Raw genomic sequence first — 18,089 nt, forward strand, 5'->3', positions numbered from 1 at the left:
AAAAACTGAGGCAGCAGACTTTGTGAAAAATAATATTTGTGTCATTCTCAAAACTTTTGGCCATGACTGTAGTGGCTACTTTTATGTTTTAACTAACTACCTGGAAAAGTTAATATGAGTCAAATTGCTAATCATGTCACTTGTTCTATAACTTGATGTGTAGCAACCATGTCCATCCCTACCTCACAAAGATCTACTAAATGTAAATGTCTCTGGTACAGCATGAATTGCTCAGTCTACTGCAGCCATTGTAAGCAACCACTGTTTTTAACCTTGAGCTGCAGATTATACAATTGGAGTAATCTACTTGAACATAGTGTATGATCTTCTAAAGTATTATTATTTCTAATAATTCATTTGTGATTGAAGATACATTGGACTACTAGCTGTAAATATGCCCAGGTTATACTATGGAATAACCCCTGGCACATTTCAGTATGTCCTTGTTTAAAAAAATAAAATAAAAATAATAATAATAATAATACATAATTAATACAAATAATTTTATAAACTGTTTGGGAAAAAAAAAGAGTTAATTCACTTGTGTCTAGTATATAATCAGAAAGAGAAACCCAATCAGGCATGTACTTTTGTTCCAGGACCCTAAAACTGCTTGAATCCGTGAGTAAAAGTATACATACCACATAAAACTAATATTGAGGGAAGTGCATGAGTATGTTTTGAATATAATCTGGAGGATGCACTAATTATGCATCAAATTCATCATCAGCAGAATTATGGGTAAGTGCAATTAATTCTACGTTTGCCATTTTTTTTTAACTCACAGTGCAAATGAAGTCAAATATATTTCAATCTGTGCAAATGTTTGACTAAAATGCTTATATACTTACAAAGTAACTACCTGTGAGAGGTAATTACTTTGTAGATATGCCAAATGACTTATGCAAGCCAATCAGTATGTACTCCTATATTTTTGAAGTAATAAAACAGGAGAATTATGCCTCCCATTCTATCTTACTCCATTAGGGGCAATCATGCACTGCTCTAACCTGCAGTACCTTGTAGTTCATTATTAAACTTTTTCCTTTAAAAGCTAAAAATTTAGATGTCAACTGAGATTTTATTTTTTTATATGGAAGTTATGTATAAATGCTATAAAGATCCTCAGGGATGCTATGATTTACAGAAAAGAAATATGAAGTGCTACATCTGACTCAACCAATACATGTTGAATACACATAGGTCTGTTGTTCTACAAGCAGTCATTCTGGATAAGTATTATTAAAGTAATTCTATTGTTTTAAAATAAGCATTGCCCAATCAATTGTATGTGTTTCAAAAGCACGAAGTGATTTATTTTAGCAGATGTAAATAGTCAACAATTCAATACATTATTATATTATGATAAAGTACAGTACAGCCAATACCAAAAGATAAATACATACCAATGCTATCGCATGCTCTCGCTGCGCACCCCCGGGACCCGGTGGACAGTATATCTGTTAGAATACTGTGTCAGAGTTGACTGAGAGCCAGGGAGTGTGCAGCTATGATTATATACAGTACAGTTACACAGTGAACAATATGATGACGTAGATTGTTTCTATAGGTCCAGACGTTGGGTGGGTCCAGGGTAAACAGATCATAGGTTGATTCAATCTAAGGAATCCAAAGGTGGGGGTCGTCTTTCCAGGGGGTCTGCTCCTTTCATAGCCAGCATCATACAAAGGATTATTCCCTAATATCAATAACTAAAGTATGCAATGTGCGATTTCTTCGCCAACTGCACCGGACAGCTGCTGATGAATAGGGTTTCAGTATGATACCAGACATGCCACCTTTCCCACAACCTGAACCATATATATCACTGAAGCATACGTATAATCATTATATATATATTGTCACTCACCGGAGTGTGAGTGCCTCCACTCTGGTACGTGGTTCTCCATCTTTCCCGCTCACACCTGTGTGGAACCGCGGCTGTCCGCCATCCCGTCGCACTGGGCATGCGCAGGTCCCTTTAACAACTACACCTGACCACTAATGTGATTGATGGATCAATCACCCCTCCCTACTTAAGGCACCTGCAGCCTTAGGTAGTGGCCGGATCTTGAAGTCTCACTCCCAGTGAACTTCTATAGGTGTGTGCAGTTTCCAAACTGCTTCCAGCTCTACTCCTGTGTGCAGTTTCCAAACTGCTTCCAGCTCTACTCCTGTGTTCAGTTTCCAAACTGCTTCCAGCTCTACTCCTGTGTGCAGTTTCCAAGCTGCTTCCAGCTCTACTCCTGTGTGCAGTTTCCAAACTGCTTCCAGCTCTACTCCTGTGTGCAGTTTCCAAACTGCTTCCAGCTCTACTCCTGTGTGCAGTTTCCAAACTGCTTCCAGCTCTACTCCTGTGTGCAGTTTCCAAACTGCTTCCAGCTCTACTTGTGTGTGCAGTTTCCAAACTGCTTCAAGCTCTACTCGTGCTTCAGCTTCCACGCTGCTCCCTGCTCAACTCAGCGGCGGTTCCCATACCGCTACAACGCTTCACTTCTCAGCTGATTCCGGATCTACACAACTGGGTATGCTCTACTGACTATTGACTATTGCCTATTGCTCGCATACCAATTGTATCCATTGTTGTTTGCTGCACAGGGTACAAGTACCCATATAGACTGTGTTACTGCATTGCTTCATTTAGGACAAGCTTTCACTCAAGCTACGATATCTCCTCACGCTACTACTTAGTGTTATTGTGCATATCTGCTGTGACCAGCTTCTCCTCCCTGCAAGGCATCTACTCCATACAGACTATTCATTGTGCCTTCCATCTCTGCCTCACAAGACATTGCTCTACTCGCGCTGTTTCCATACAGCCACAGTTTGCCTTTCAACTTCACTCTCCTGCACCTGGACAAGTCCTCATTCCTTCTCACAGCAGTGGTACAACTTGCTGCACGCAGACCACTGACTTCCCTGCTACCTACCCGCACCTGGACAAGTCCTCCTATCACAGCGGTGGTACAACTTGCTATACGCAGACCACTGACTCTCCTGTTACCTACCTACACCTGGACCAGACTCCTCACCATAGCGGTGATACAACTTGCTGAACGCAGACCACCGACTACCCTGCTTCCTACCTGCACCAGTACTATTCTTCCCATCACTGCAGTGGTACAACTTGCTGTACGCAGACCACTGACTCCTCCTCTACCTACCATCACCTATCCACGTCCACTCCTCGTGTCTACATTATCTTCAGCCTCCAGTTTACTGCTCCAAGTCGCTGACTTTCCTCTAACCATAGCTGCAAGTCGCTGACTTCCTCAGACTATCTCTACTTTCCTGCTGTTGTGTGGCTCCAATCATTCACCTGCCTGCTTTGAGGTGCGTGCCATAACCCCGCCTCTCTAGCAGAGTTCCATCTGGTGAAACTCGGGTAAGCAACTCCTAGTGCCCGTGACAGTAAGATCAGGCCCTGACAGACCAAGGATTGGAACCAACAGCTAAGGAGATGCTGCAGCATCTGATCACTCGAGTAGAACAACAGGATGTTCGGCAGCAACATCTGTTCCAGTGTTTCCAGACTCTGGCCACCCGAGGAGTTCCTCTACAAACTGTTTCAGCGACTGTTGAACCTCAAGCGCCTTTTCCTTCCCCAGTGCCATCCCAGGTGTCTACTGCTTCCACGCTACACCTGCCTACTCCCTCAAAATATGATGGAGATCCCAAGACGTGTAGAGGTTTTTTGAATCAGTGCTCTCTCCATTTCGAGCTTCAACCTCACCATTTTGCCACTCACCGTGCCAAGATTGCCTACCTCATTTCTCTGTTTTCCGGACAGGCTCTTGCGTGGGCCTCCCCTCTGTGGGAGAGAAATGACCCCCTATTGGAGGATAGTGCACTCTTCATTTCCATGTTCCGCAAAATTTTCGATGAACCTGGCCGCGTTGTCTCTGCGGCTTCCAGCATTCTCCGACTACGCCAAGCATCACACTCTGTGGCCCAGTACGTCATTCAGTTTCGGATACTTGCCTCTGAACTACAGTGGAACACCGAGGCCCTGATAGCTGCCTTCTGGCAGGGTCTGACGGATAAGATCAAAGACGCAATGACCACACAAGAGTTACCCTCCTCCTTGGACGATCTAATTTCCCTATGTCATAGGGTAGACATGAGATTCCGTGAGAGGGAGTCTGAAAGAACAAGCACCTCTAAGGGGTTCACTCGCCCATCACCTCAAGTTCGTCATCTTCCCCCTCCAGTGGAACCCATGGAGGTAGGACGTTCTAAGTTAACATCTAGAGAGAGGGATCAACGAATACAAAATAGACTCTGCATCTATTGTGCTGACCCTACTCACAGCCTGAACTCATGTCCTAAGAAGTCGGGAAATGCCAGGCCCTAACCAGTTCTGGAGAGGTAAGGTTAGGGTCCCTGGACTGCTCTCCATCTTCTATGGATTCCAAATTGTGTGCATTTGATGTTACCATCTTCTCAGCCACCAAATCTTTTATCTCTCAAGCACTTCTGGATTCAGGCGCTGCCGGCAACTTTATCTCCAGTGCTCTTGTTAACCAGTGGTCCCTACCAGTGGCCCCGTTAAAAACCGCCATAGCGGTCACCGCTATAGACGGCTCTCGTATCATTAATGGACTTATCACCCACTGTACGACTCCTTTGACCCTTCAAATTGGAGCCTTACACCGAGAGAAAATCTCTTTGCTGGTCCTTCCTGCTACTACTAGTCCCATCGTTCTTGGCCTTCCATGGCTTCAGCTTCATTCACCACAAGTTGATTGGAGTACTCCCCAAGTCACATCCTGGGGCCCGGATTGTCATCATAGATGCCTAACCCGAGTGGTACCACTCAAAATCAACAGATCATCTATAACACCTGGTCCTCCGGGCCTTCCTCCACAGTGTGCCCCGTTCGCTGATGTGTTCGATAAGGCGCAATCTGAACGCCTGCTACCTCATCGGGCATGGGATTGTCCCATAGATTTACTACCTGGCAAAAACCCTCCTAGGGGCCGTGAATACCCTCTCTCACTACCAGAGACACAGGCTATGTCAGAGTATATCAAGGACAACCTTCATCGCAGATTCATTCGACCTTCCAGCTCTCCCGCTGGAGCGGGCTTCTTTTTTGTGGGACCCTGCATTGATTATCGGGGGCTCAATGCCATAACCGTAAAAAATCGGTACCCGATTCCTCTTATCACCGAACTCTTTGATCGTATAAAAGGTGCTCGGATTTTTACCAAACTTGATCTCCGTGGCGCTTACAACCTAATCCGGATCAAGTCAGGCGACGAATGGAAGACAGCATTCAACACCAGGGATGGGCATTATGAATACCTAGTTATGCCCTTTGGACTGTGTAATGCCCCAGCTGTCTTCCAAGGATTCGTGAACAAGATCTTCCGGGACCTATTATACGTGTGCGTTGTAGTCTATCTGGACGACATTTTAATTTTCTCTCAAGATCTTGTCTCCCACCATCAACATGTGGCAGAAGTTCTCTCCAGATTGCGGAAGAACCTCCTATTCTGCAAATTAGAAAAATGCTCCTTTGAATTATCCCAAATTCCATTCTTGGGATACATCGTGTCCGGAGTAGGTCTGGAGATGGACCCAGACAAAGTTAATGCCGTTCTACTTTGGCCCCAGCCAACTACCCTCAGGGCTATACAACGCTTCCTAGGGTTTGCAAATTATTACAGACATTTTATCCTGAACTTCTCATCTATTGCTTCTCCTATTGTGGCCCTGACCAAGAAGGGCGCCAATACTAAACACTGGTCCTCCGAGGCCCTTCACGCTTTCCAAAGCCTTAAAGAAGCATTTTCTACCGCCCCTGTTCTTCGGCAGCCTGACGTAAACCTTCCTTTCTTTCTCGAGGTGGACGCCTCCAATGTCGGACTAGGAGCTATTCTCTCCCAAAGATCTGAGCAACAGAAATTCCATCCTTGTGCCTTCTACTCCCGGGGTCTTCTACCCGCGGAAAAGAACTACACCATCGGTGACAAAGAACTGTTGGCAATAAAAGTCGCATTGGAGGAGTGGAGATATCTACTGGAGGGGGCTCATTATCCTGTAACCATCTTCACCGACCACAAAAATCTCCTCTATTTACAAACAGCCCAATGTCTACTAAACCCTCGACAGGCGAGGTGGTCACTTTTCTTTTCTCGCTTTGAACTCATTATAACGTTCAAACCTGCTGCAAAGAACAGGAAAGCAGATGCCTTATCCCGGGCATTTGCCCCTCCTTCTGACATCCTGGATTCTTCCGATCATCCTATACTGGATCCCAAATGTTTGACTTTGGCCACTTCGTCCACCAATGTGTTACAGTTTGGGAGAACTCTTGTTCCGCCATCTCTACGCAAGAGAATATTGTCATGGTTCCATTCTTCACGCTTCTCTGGACATTCTGGTGAACGAAAGACTTTTGAGATCCTTTCCCGGAGTTATTGGTGGCCTTCTATCAGAAAGGATGTCAGACAATTTGTGGCCGCTTGTGAGATCTGCTCTCAATTTAAGTCTTCCCACAGAACACCAGCGGGATTGCTCCAACCACTACCTATCCCTACCAAACCTTGGACCCACATAAGTATGGACTTTGTCACCGAACTTCCTCTTAGCAAGAGATGTAATACCATCTGGGTAGTGGTGGATAGATTCACCAAGATGGTTCACTTCGTCCCTCTCACCGGATTAACATCTTCTTCTACCTTGGCTGACCATTTTATTAAAGAGATTTTTCGAATTCACGGCTGTCCGTCCGAGATTGTGTCCGATAGAGGAGTGCAGTTCGTCTCCAGATTCTGGCGAGCCCTTTGTAAGAACTTGGGTATCCGACTGTCTCTATCATCGTCTTACCATCCCCAATCAAACGGCCAGACCGAAAGGGTCAATCAAGATCTCGAGACCTTCATAAGAATCTTTTCCTCAGCCAATCAAGATAATTGGGTAGATTTACTCTCGTGGGCTGAGTTTGCCCACAATAACATGTACCATGAGTCTTCAACAAAAACTCCTTTTTTCATGGTTTACGGTCACCATCCGTCTCTCCCAGAGTTTCCTGCCGTCCCTCCCACCCAAGTCCCTGCGGTGGACAGACTTTGTCAAAACTTTAAAACCATCTGGACTCAGGTGAGATCATCCCTGAGGAAAGCATCAGCCAGATACAAATTCTTCGCAGATAAAAAGAGGCGAGCCATTCCACCACTCAAGCTTGGAGACCGTGTATGGCTTTCTACAAAAAACATCCGCTTGAAGGTTCCGTCCATGAAGTTTGCGCCACGCTTCATCGGACCATACAAGATCACTCAAGTCATAAATCCAGTATGCTTCAAGCTACTATTACCAAAGAACCTCCGGATCTCCAATGCCTTCCATGTCTCTCTGCTCAAACCTCTTGTTATCAATTGTTTTTCTGCTCCTCCTTCTGTACCTAAACCAGTACAGATTCATCAAGAAGAGGAGTTCGAGATCTCTCAGATCCTGGATGCTAAAATTTCGCGAGGAACTCTCCGATTCCTCGTTCATTGGAAGGGCTTCGGTCCAGAAGAACGCTCCTGGATTCGCGCTGAGGACCTCAACGCTCCAGCCCTGCTTAAAAAATTCTACCAAAAATTTCCAGGCGAACACGGTTCCAAGTGTTCTGTGCCCACCTTTAAAAGGGGGGGTACTGTCACTCACCGGAGTGTGAGTGCCTCCACTCTGGTACGTGGTTCTCCATCTTTCCCGCTCACATCTGTGTGGAACCTCGGCCGTCCACCATCCTGTCGCACTGGGCATGCGCAGGTCCCTTTAACAACTACACCTGACCACTAATGTAATTGATGTATCAATCACCCCTCCCTACTTAAGGCACCTGCAGCCTTAGGTAGTGGCCTGATCTTGAAGTCTCACTCCCAGTGAACTTCTATAGGTGTGTGCAGTTTCCAAACTGCTTCCAGCTCTACTCATGTGTGCAGTTTCCAAACTGCTTCCAGCTCTACTCCTGTGTTCAGTTTCCAAACTGCTTCCAGCTCTACTCCTGTGTGCAGTTTCCAAACTGCTTCCAGCTCTACTCATGTGTGCAGTTTCCAAGCTGCTTCCAGCTCTACTCCTGTGTGCAGTTTCCAAACTGCTTCCAGCTCTACTCCTGTGTGCAGTTTCCAAACTTCTTCCAGCTCTACTCCTGTGTGCAGTTTCCAAACTGCTTCCAGCTCTACTCCTGTGTGCAGTTTCCAAACTGCTTCCAGCTCTACTCCTGTGTGCAGTTTCCAAACTGCTTCAAGCTCTACTCGTGCTTCAGCTTCCACGCTGCTCCCTGCTCAACTCAGCGGCGGTTCCCATACCGCTACAATGCTTCACTTCTCAGCTGATTTCGGATCTACACAACTGGGTATGCTCTACTGACTATTGACTATTGCCTATTGCTCGCATACCAGTTGTATCCATTGTTGTTTGCTGCACAGGGTACAAGTACCCATATAGACTGTGTTACTGCATTGCTTCATTTAGGACAAGCTTTCACTCACGCTACGATATCTCCTCACGCTACTACTTAGCGTTATTGTGCATATCTGCTGTGACCAGCTTCTCCTCCCTGCAAGGCATCTACTCCATACAGACTATTCATTGTGCCTTCCATCTCTGCCTCACAAGACATTGCTCTACTCGCGCTGTTTCCATACAGCCACAGTTTGCCTTTCAACTTCACTCTCCTGCACCTGGACAAGTCCTCATTCCTTCTCACAGCAGTGGTACAACTTGCTGCACGCAGACCACTGACTTCCCTGCTACCTACCCGCACCTGGACAAGTCCTCCTATCACAGCGGTGGTACAACTTGCTATACGCAGACCACTGACTCTCCTATTACCTACCTACACCTGGACCAAACTCCTCACCATAGCGGTGGTACAACTTGCTGAACGCAGACCACCAACTACCCTGCTTCCTACCTGCACCAGTACTATTCTTCCCATCACTGCAGTGGTACAACTTGCTGTACGCACACCACTGACTCTTCCTCCCTACCATCACCTATCCACGTCCACTCCTCGTGTCTACATTATCTTCAGCCTCCAGTTTACTGCTCCAAGTCGCTGACTTTCCTCTAACCATAGCTGCAAGTCGCTGACTTCCTCAGACTATCTCTACTTTCCTGCTGTTGTGTGGCTCCAATCATTCACCTGCCTGCTTTGAGGTGCGTGCCATAACCCCGCCTCTCTAGCAGAGTTCCATCTGGTGAAACTCGGGTAAGCAACTCCTAGTGCCCGTGACATATATATGTGTATATATATATATACTACTAATAAACCAAATATTATCTGCTCATAAATTACAGTGTAACGGTATCAATATGAATACGAATTATATAGATAACTAAATGTTGTAATGCGAGTGTGTGCGTGCGTATTTTACCGTGCGATCGCACCACGCCACGTATTACGTGGTGTACGGATCGCAATTACATGGCAAAACAATATTAAACCAATATACTTTCGTTCATCCAATTATACGACTTCGACAGTCCACCCTTTGATAGTACAATAAACTATCACCTTAAAGATGTTATATGCAGGATCTCAGTACCACGTTTCATTGTTATGTAATACAAATCCCCCTTGGTGTATGACCACGCTGTTTGTAGATCTAAACAAGTTATCATAAGTGAGAGTCTTAATCCTCTAAACGATTTCTTCTTTTACTATAGACCGTACATTTCTGGAGCTTGGAGATAACCTTTTGTATGCCCTTCAAGGGTGCAATAAAACACTTAATACATTATTTGGAAAGGTACAAGGTACAGCAGGACATGTATCAGCTACACAGAATACTCTACTACAGTTCTTCAAGTTTAACAGGTTCATCTGTCCAACGCATGTCTTTAAGCTCAGAATACATTTAAACACTTCATGTTCATCAATTGCATCATCCTATGTCTATCAATAATGTCATATACAATCTCCTTCAACTTGCGTTAATATGCACACTTCTAATAATGTCATCAGTTCTTTTCATCAACACTTGGGGGCGGGCTATTGTCTGTTCATTCTTCCCAGTCTCCCAATACTCTGGTTTAATATTGGGAGACTCCAGACTAAGGGACCTAGGTGTTGTACTTTTCCCCTAGTGACCTCCCACCATAATTTGGGTACCTCAAGAATATTTAGTGGAAAGAGAACTAATCCTACTTGATATAATCACTGAGGCACGTGAGAGCACGCCCAGCACTTTGTTTGGTCTAAAACCTTACCCTCCCAAGAATGATAATCATTCTCAAGGATGCCTGCTCAAGTCCGAATATTACTGGACTGGCATCGCTGGGTGTACCTCTTTTTTAACCATGGGGTTGCCATCCTTACAGATGTAATGCTACTCAGACAATAGCCCCTCGCACTTTCTCCAAGCTCCAAGGTTTCCAAATTTTTCTTTACCTCTGAATTGAATAGAGTAATTGGCTGGACCGATTATGCTACTAACTTCTCCTTCGTCCCCAATACCTCCTTATCATTACCTGAACCAGCCTCTGTCACCAGCTAATAATCAAAAGAATTAACCGTCCTGAGAAGAGAATGAAATGAGAGAACACAAAACCAGAAAAACTACGACTTCATGCTGGACAACTGTCTTAGCCTTTGGCTCAGGTGCTACTAACTGCATTGGAGGCCTTCCAAAACAGACTCATGAGTGCCCTTGGACCCTTCTCTGAGTGTTGGCCCCTCTGCAGTGGGTGGAATGGGCACCAGTGTGTCTCTGCTACCCTTGAAGCCGTGATGCTGGTAGCCTACGTCTGGTACCTGTCTGTCAAATAACCTGAGCCTAAGAAATTACTGCTCCACAACTTACTCTCCCGATCCAACATCCTGACAGTTAGTGTGACTTTTCAGGAAACAGTGTTTTGGACGTTCTCGGTTACTGTCTCACTATTTACCTTCTCTCAAGGTCTAACCTAGCCTCCCAGTTACAATCTCATCTCACGAGGGGTCAGGAACATTTCAAAAACTGACAGGTTAGGAGTCTGCCCAGGAGTGATCTTTTGGTAGCGGGAAAGGGCTAGTGGCCGAAGCTATCAGTCACTTCAATCAAGTTCCAACTCTTATTCTATTCAATTCGTTCTACCGAGTACCACTACTTTATGTTCACACTGGTTTATGGCTAATTGAAAGTATGTGATTTGTTACCACTACTCATACATTATACCTCTATTATCAATAACATGAATACCCCTATCATCTATTATAACTCTAGGACTATCACATTGAATAACAAAAGTTTTGAGTATGACACAGTAATACATTAGACACATTTCAATACACCTTTACCCAGACATTTTTCATTGGTACACCTGTGTATACTTGAGGATCCTGCATGGTGGTAATTGGATGACGTGTATTTGTTTTACCTGGAGGAAAACCCATCAGAAGGAGGGATATGGGATGGCTCTATTGGTCTACCTTGTCCATCTCTCCAGAGTCCACCAGACTCCTCACCACATCTCTTCACCTTCCAGACAGTTTATTCCTCAGGTAACACAAATCTTCATATATAAACCAATATGTGTATGTGTGCATGTGTGTGTGTGTGTGTGTGTGTGTGTGTTCACATTTTAAAACTAAAACAATACAACGAAAAACAAAACAAAACATAGATTTGTTAGCTGTCACATAAAACCCTGCTGTCTATTTGACAGCTATGTTCGCCCTGGTGTGACAGCCATGTATGGTCGTGTGTGTAAGTGTGGACTTTACTAGCAGCTACTTCAGTTGGTAACTGTGTCACTGTATAAAGTCCTCTATGTAGTGTCCTGATCATGTGCTGGTATTGCTATAAAACGATTTCTCAGTCACCTCAACATCGCCCCCTAGACTAGAAAAATGCTGAAGACCAATGTATATCAATCGATTTTCCCTCTGCCAATTCACATGCCATTCTCAGTACCTCACCTTCAGCTACTTGACTAAGTGGGAAGGCAAAGGGGTCTATTTCTATAACACTTTCTTCAAATATAACAGTATCCAGTACATGTCTGTCTAACAGTGAAAATATAAAACATGAAAATTCTACATTTTCTAGGGTTTCACATTATGTCGTATCTTGTGGTAAAAATCCTACTCCAATGTTCTATACAGAGATGCATATCTGTATGCCTAACTTCCAGCAATCTCCTATCCACCCTTTGTGCATCCATATAAAGGCACATTTTTGAACAGGAGGCACGAATAAAAAAACAAAACAGATATGCAATCTATAAAACATGAATCGTATTTCCACAACAGAACCTTTCTGCTTAAAATCAGCAGTTTCTATACCCATGAAAACAAAACCCCTGACTGTTTCTGTAACTCATGTTAATCTAGTGTGTGTATCTCTGAACTTGTCTTATGTAAAAAAAATAAAAATATGTCTTAGCCCCATTGTTGAGACTGTGTGAGAAAAAATGACAGCTGGATTGGACTCTAGGGGAAAATGGCTGTATTCCTTTAACTATGATCCCTCCCCCTACTTGACTAGGGGGTCTTAACTGTGCAATCCAGTGTCGTCCGTCATTTGTTCATTAAGAACTCGGTATAACATCAACTACATACCTTTTCAACGGACTTTTCCTAACTTATGATAGAGAAATTAAAAATTTACTCTTAGTGACTCATATTTTCTCTGAAAAACATAAAACGATATTTTGGAGTAAAGTATGTACATACTTCATTGTTGAATAATGATTCTCAGCCAAACAAATTATCATGAGACACTGCAGCCTAAAACAAAGAGTGTTCTATTTGTCTATTGTTAAGTTGTCTTTCAAGAGTGATTTTTTTTTTCTATTTCTCTATCCCACCCCTCTGATCACTAAGTCTATACTCCTTTTGTGTCCCCTTTATCTGTGAGAAGAAAAACAAGATAGTTATCTCAAAACAGCAAACAAAATAAACATTTCCATTCTTTACCATCGGCCAGCATTTGCTGCTATAACATGTGCGGGCAGGTGTGAGTTTTCTAGTCTATGTGAATTCCTTCTTGGATGATATCTATGTGACCCACCCCTATGTGTATTGTCACTTTCCTTTTTACAATCTCTCCTAATGTGTTCTTCTTCTCTGCAATTGTAATATCTCACTATTCTGGGTTTCCTGTTATGTGGGTTGTATGCTGGTGGTCGTGTGTGCAGTCCCTCTAGTGCTGGGATACTTACCATCATTACCCTATTACTTAGTGTCTCTTTCTGTTTATTTTTATCATGTCCTATAGCTGACTCCCTGAGAACACTTACAGTACTTCCTCTCCAGTATGGTAATGAAGTTTGCACCCTTCTTTTCAAGTTTTCCCTGAGTCCATCCATTAGAACTTTAACAGCAACCTCTCTGTAGGGTACATTATCCTTTATGTCTGATACCCCAGTGTATTTGGCCATCGCTATCAGAGCCCTGCAAAAATAGTCTGTTGCTTTTTCACTATCTTTTTGCTTGATAGTAAAAATTTTACTCCAGTCCACTATCACTGGAAAATATATGGCCAACTGTCTGATTATTTGTCTAATATTGTCCTGATTATCATCCTCGGTTAAGGATTCATCCTCCTCCAACATACAATCCTTAATGAACTTTTGTATATCAGTATTGAGAGGAAGACAGGCCTTCAACATTACTCGCCAATCATTATTAGTTGGCTCATAAACATTACCATAATATCTAATAAATTGCTGACATTTGGTCAAATCTTTCCTAGGATCAGGGAAATCAGACAAAATTGAAAATATTTCAGATCTAGTGCATGGATCACGCTTTGCTACATGTTTTAAGGGAACATCACTATCTCTGTCCGCTTTCCCATTGGGAACTGCTGTTATGCAGACAGGATGTAAGTCTACCAAATGTGTCACTCACCAAACTGTGAGTGCTTCTTCCCGTATGTTTAGGAACCGTGGCCGTCCACCAACCTGAGGGTCTGCGCATGTGCAGCCCTTTCAAACCTTCAGTATCTGTTCCTTTTAGTTAATTGGCTGATCAGGCAACACTCCCTATTTAAAGCACCTGCTGTCCATACCTCGTGGCCTGATCTTGGAGTCTCATTCCCCATGAGCCTCTGAAGGTGTTCCTGTGTTTCCTCGTGTATTCAGCCCAGCTGATTCCTGTGGTTTCCAGACCACTTCAACTCCTTTGTGGTTTCCAGACCACTTCAACTCTCCTGTGGTTTCCAGACCACGTCTACTCTCCTGTGTTTCATCGTGACTACTCTAGCTGATTCCTATCCGCTGCCTCCATGCACTACAGTTATCAGCTCACTTAAACTCTCCCGTGTTTCATCGTGACTACTCTAGCTGATTCCTATCCGCTGCCTCCGTGCACTACAGTTATCAGCTCACTTCAACTCTCCCGTGTTTCATCGTGACTACTCTAGCTGATTCCTAGCCGCTGCCTCCGTGCACTACAGTTATCAGCTCACTTCAACTCTCCCGTGTTTCATCGTGATGCTCTAGCTGATTCCTATCCGCTGCCTCCGTGCACTAGTTATCAGCTCACTTCAACTCTCCCGTGTTTCATCGAGACTGCACCAGCTGATTCCTATCCGCTGTCTCCATGTTCAACAGTTTAAGCTTACCTCAACTCTCTCGTGTTTCATCGTGACTGCACCTGCTGATTCCTATCCGCTACCTCCATGTATCTGCAGTGTCCTGCTTATTGCTACTCTCCAGTACCCCTCGTGTCTGCAGCCAGCTGATCCGCTCTCCGTGCTTCTACAGTGTTCCTGCCTGTGTCAACTCGCCTGTTTGCATTGGATCAACGCTCCGCTGCTGTCTTCTCTGCCATACCACTTCTACTCTTCAGTTATCTCCAGGCGACCAGTCCTATATACTACTGCTTCCTGAGTATTGTTTCCATCATTGCTGGTCTACCTACCTGTGCGCTGCACCTACTTGGATTCCGCTTCCATTTCCCTGGGACCTCGCATCCTGCCGGCCTCCTGCCGCTCAGGTATCCCTGCACTCTGTTCTGACAGCCTGCTCTTCTGAACCACGGTATGCATACTTATCATTGACTGTGCTCGTGTATTGCATACCTTGCTGGACTGAGTTGTTCTTCTCTGGAGTTGCCTATCCACTGAGACTATTGCCATCGTTTGATTGTGTTACCTTGTAGTCTGGATAGTTCCTGTGACTTTGTATATTTGTACAGTGCTGCTCAGTTATTAATACTTTGTGCATATCATCGTGGGATCAAGTTCAGTGTGCCCGTGTATACTCTGCATTACATTTATCTACCCGTGCTCCTCCTCACATATATATTTCAGTGGTACAACTTGCTAGAGGCAGACCACTGATTCCTGTTCCCTGTGTCACCTGTTTCCAGTATCCTTCCACATAGCAGTGGTACAACTTGCTAACGCAGACCACTGACTCTCCGGATACCTCCACCTGGATTCCATTCCTTCACCTAGACAGCGGTACAACTTGCTAAATGCAGACCGCTGACTCTCATCACCTCCTCGTTATTTCTGGACATTCCTCCTCACTATAGCAGTGGTACAACTTGCTATCCGCAGACCACTGACTACCCTCACGTTTCCTTTGTCCATTCAGTTCCTCGTGTACTATTACCTATATATTACCAGTGCTGCTAGTCATAGACTTTCCACGAGCATTCTCTACCATCTGCTGTCTCCTGTTCCGTGATCCCCCCGCTACCAGAGTACCATATTACCACCTATATTGCTCTGGTAAGTCCATCACCTGGTGATCCCTGGGTAAAGACTCCTAGTGCCCGTGACAGTAAGATCAGGCCATGACAGACCCAGATTCGGAACCTACAGCTAAAGAAATGCTGCAGCATCTGGTCACCCATATGGAGCAACAGGATGCTCGCCAACAGCTGTTATTGCAATGTTACCAGGCGTTAGCCTCCCAAGGAACATCTGGACAGAATATCACAGCTAATGCTGATGCTCCTGTGCTTTCCTCCGTTTCCCCAGTGCCATCCCAGGTGTCTACGGCTTCCACGCTTCACCTGCCTACTCCGTCAAAGTATGATGGAGACCCCAAAACTTGTAGGGGTTTTCTCAACCAATGCTCAGTTCATTTTGAGCTCCAACCTCAAAATTTCTCTACTCATCGTTCCAGAGTGGCCTATCTTATTTCATTGTTTTCTGGACAAGCTCTGGCATGGGCTTCCCCTCTGTGGGAGAGGAACGATCCAGTATTACAGGATAGTGCCAAATTTATTTCTATGTTCCGAAGTGTATTCGATGAACCAGGTTGTGTAATCTCCGCTGCTTCCAGAATTCTCCGTTTACGTCAGGGTTCTCGTACAGTAGGCCAGTACGTCATTCAATTTAGGATATTAGCCTCTGAACTTCAGTGGAACACTGAAGCCTTAATTGCCGCCTTCTGGCAGGGGCTCTCCGATAAAATTAAAGATGCACTGACTACCCAAGAGCTACCTACGTCATTAGAAGATTTGATTTCCCTCTGCCATCGTGTAGACATGAGGTTTCGTGAAAGGAAATCTGAAAAAACAACTTCAGTTAAAGCACCTCTTCGCTCAACCCCTCAACTTCGTCCAGCTTTATCTCCTGTGATCCCCATGGAGATTGGACGTTCCAAATTAACTTCTGAGGAGAGGAATCAAAGAGTAAAGAATAGACTTTGTATCTATTGTGCTGATTCCACACATTTGCTCAAATCATGCCCTAAGAAATCGGGAAGTGCCAGGCCCTAACTAGTTCTGGAGAGGTGAAGTTAGGGTCCCTGGAGTCCTCTCCTTGTTCTACGAAATTAAAAGTCTGTGCTTTTGATGTTTCAATTTCCTTTGCTACCAAATCCTTTAAGTCCCAAGCACTTATTGATTCTGGAGCTGCGGGAAATTTTATTTCTGAATCCCTCGTGAATCAATGGTCCCTACCAGTGATTACTTTGAAGACACCTATTACTGTGACTGCTATCGATGGATCACACATTGTCAATGGTCTCATCACCCAGAGTACGTCTCCAGTAACCCTTCAAATTGGTGTATTACACCAAGAAGAAATTTCATTTCTAATTCTTCCTGTTACTACAAGTCCGATTGTATTAGGCCTTCCATGGCTTCAACGTCACTCTCCCCAGATTGATTGGCACACTTCTCAAGTTACGTCTTGGGGAGCTGAATGTCATCATCGTTGTCTCTCTCAAGTTGTTCCATTCAAAATACAGCAGTCGTCTATTCCACCAGGTCCACCAGGTCTCCCTCCACAGGATCCTTCATCTACGGATCTGTGCGATAAGTTCAGTCTGAACGCCTTCCTCCTCATCGGGCGTTCGTGACGTCCTCGGACGTTGAAGATGCATCTCAGGAGTCATCTTCAAAAAGTCAAGTGCTTGTGGTTTACGGTCACCATCCGTCTTTTCCGGAATTTCCTGCCCTCCCTCCCACCCAAGTTCCTGCTGTAGAGACTGTTTGTCAGACCTTCAAACATATGTGGTCTCAGGTCAAAACCTGTTTAAAGAGAACATCTGCCAAATATAAGTCTTTTGCAGATAAAAAGAGGCGGGCTATTCCACCACTGAAAATTGGAGATCGTGTCTGGTTATCCACCAAAAATATTCGTTTGAAGGTCACATCTATGAAATTCGCTCCTCGTTTTATTGGTCCGTATAGGATCATTCAGGTGATAAATCCAGTTTGTTTCAAACTTCTACTTCCTAAGAATCTCGTATTTCCAACGCCTTCCATGTATCCTTGCTCAAACCTCTCATCATCAACCGGTTCTCGGTCCCTCCTTCAGCACCTCAGCCAGTTCAAGTTCATCAGGAGGAAGACTTTGAGATTACGCACATATTGGACGCAAAAATTTCCGAGGAGTTCTTCGTTTCCTCGTTCATTGGAAGGTCTTTGGTCCTGAGGAGCGTTCATGGATCAAAGCTGAAGATCTCAACGCTCCAGCTCTTCTTAAGAAGTTTTATTCCAAATTTCCGGACAAGCCCGGTTCCAGGTGTTCTGTGCTTACCTTTAAAAGGGGGGGTACTGTCACTCACCAGACTGTGAGTGCTTCTTCCCGTATGTTTAGGAACTGTGGCCGTCCACCATCCTGAGGGTCTGCGCATGTGCAGCCCTTTCAAACCTTCAGTATCTGTTCCTTTTAGTTAATTGGCTGATCAGGCAACACTCC

General features: G+C 44.6%; 1 long non-coding RNA gene across 1 annotated transcript in view; it reads left to right on the forward strand.

Moving 5' to 3' along the window:
* The first annotated feature begins 603 nt into the window (after nucleotides 1–603).
* The window catches only part of LOC142105536 (uncharacterized), a 118,135-nt gene continuing 100,649 nt past the window's right edge, over nucleotides 604–18,089 (forward strand). Inside the window, exon 1 of the long non-coding RNA XR_012679707.1 lies at nucleotides 604–741. This is a non-coding gene — a long non-coding RNA (uncharacterized LOC142105536). The remainder of the gene's footprint in view (nucleotides 742–18,089) is intronic.

Source organism: Mixophyes fleayi, chromosome 1 (genome assembly GCF_038048845.1).
Source record: "Mixophyes fleayi isolate aMixFle1 chromosome 1, aMixFle1.hap1, whole genome shotgun sequence".
In the NCBI taxonomy this organism is placed as follows: Eukaryota; Metazoa; Chordata; class Amphibia; order Anura; family Limnodynastidae; genus Mixophyes; species Mixophyes fleayi.